Here is a 1,684-nt window from a genome sequence, read left to right as displayed (position 1 = left end):
GGCTACACCATTTATCTGCCTGCGTGGTCTCTGTGTTTGGAGAATGGGCTTCGGTGAGTGGTGGAAATGCTACTGTGAACGGACAGAAACACTTCCCCTTGCATGTATTCATAATTTCCGCCTATTAAGTCACTTTGGCCAGCTGTGTTGCTGTCGTGCTTCTGCTTCTTGGTTGATTTCTGGGAAGTTTTGTGGCACGTAGCTGCATTTTGAGTTCAGTAGAAGAATTTGTGTGTGTATGTGTGTGCTGTTGTGTAATCACATGTTAAATGTGGGTTGAAGAAATACTAGATTTGCATTTACTGAAGGAAATACCAGTGGGGGAACAAAAGAACACAGTTTTAAGTCACTTAGCTTTTAGGCCTTGGATCTGTGTAAATGGAATGTCAGTCAGCTGCATGCAAGAATCAACACATGGTCACTGTGCAAAGGTGCTATAAATGGTTAAATATATGCAAGGAAAATTAGAACATTCACAGTTCAGTATGCAAATGATTGTAAGAATAAGAATAAGGTCAGTTGAAGGATTTTTTCCTGTATGCTGTTGGATGATCAGATGTTAAATGTGGAATAGCATTAGTTTTTCAGCTTTGGTTCTGCTTAAAAGAAATGCTGCATTAGTGCTGGTTTGCGATTGTCGTGACATTTGTAATCAGTCAGAATTCAGTATGCAAATATTATGTTTACATTATTACATTTTGAATGCTGAACGTTCTATTAATGGGAGATTTTCAGATTTTAAAACAAAAATTACTACAGCTACAGCACACCTTCAAACTATTACTATAATTCTATAAATACATGTAAAGTATTATGTTGCTGCCTTGCAAACACTAATAGAATACAGACTACAACTGTTGACTTTTAAACGCAGTTTACACCTGTTATTAACATTTTGGTCAGTCTGTTTGAAGCAGCACCAGTTTTATTTGAGTACTACATTTAGCATATTTTAAATTAGCTTTTACTTTTACATTTTCAGGTTTCATTTTAATGTTAATCTATGTGTAATCTTATGTGATTTTGTAATTTTTTTAATTCGTTTTAGGTTTTTAAAAGTATATTTAGCTTTAATTTATTTTATTTCAGTTAGTTGCTTAGGAAACATTTCTAATTTTCATATAAGTTTTTTTTAAGTTGAACTTTTTCCTCTAATAATTATATATTAATATTAATATTAATGTCATATATAATAATGTATAACATTAATATATTATTTTTTATTTCAGCTTTATTTCAATTAACTTATTTTTGATAGGTTAAGTTTCAGTTGATAACACTGGACAACACTAAATACAGGTGTATACGGGGCTTAAAAACTTTTTTTCATTTCAGGCCCATTCAAGTTGGATAATTATTTAAATTTGGTCATGGTAGCAGTGCCAACGAAAGACAAAATATAAAATATGCATATCAGACTGCAGAAGATAACAATAGGCCTAGAAGGAAACCAAGATTAGCTGGAGGAGAAATGAAAGGCTCTTTTTAGCAAATGTGATTTCAGAATTGTGCTGCTGTCCATGGTCCTGATTCTGAATGGAATCTGACTGCGTCCCCTGCATGTGCGCTCTCAGTGAACATATATCTTCATAAATCTCCATTTGTTGTAATTAGGGCTGCACGATTATGACAAAAATCGAAATTGTCGATTATTCCCTTGAAATTGTAATTGCGATTATTAATT

General features: G+C 33.1%; 1 protein-coding gene across 8 annotated transcripts in view; it reads left to right on the top strand.

Moving 5' to 3' along the window:
• The window catches only part of brsk2b (BR serine/threonine kinase 2b), a 161,415-nt gene that overhangs the window by 36,313 nt on the left and 123,418 nt on the right, over nucleotides 1–1,684 (top strand). The gene's annotated exons all lie outside the window — the stretch shown is intronic.

This window comes from Sinocyclocheilus grahami, unplaced genomic scaffold, assembly GCF_001515645.1.
Source record: "Sinocyclocheilus grahami isolate Dianchi unplaced genomic scaffold, SAMN03320097.WGS_v1.1 scaffold284.1, whole genome shotgun sequence".
NCBI lineage: Eukaryota > Metazoa > Chordata > Actinopteri > Cypriniformes > Cyprinidae > Sinocyclocheilus > Sinocyclocheilus grahami.
This window is presented reverse-complemented; position numbering and strand designations above follow the sequence as displayed.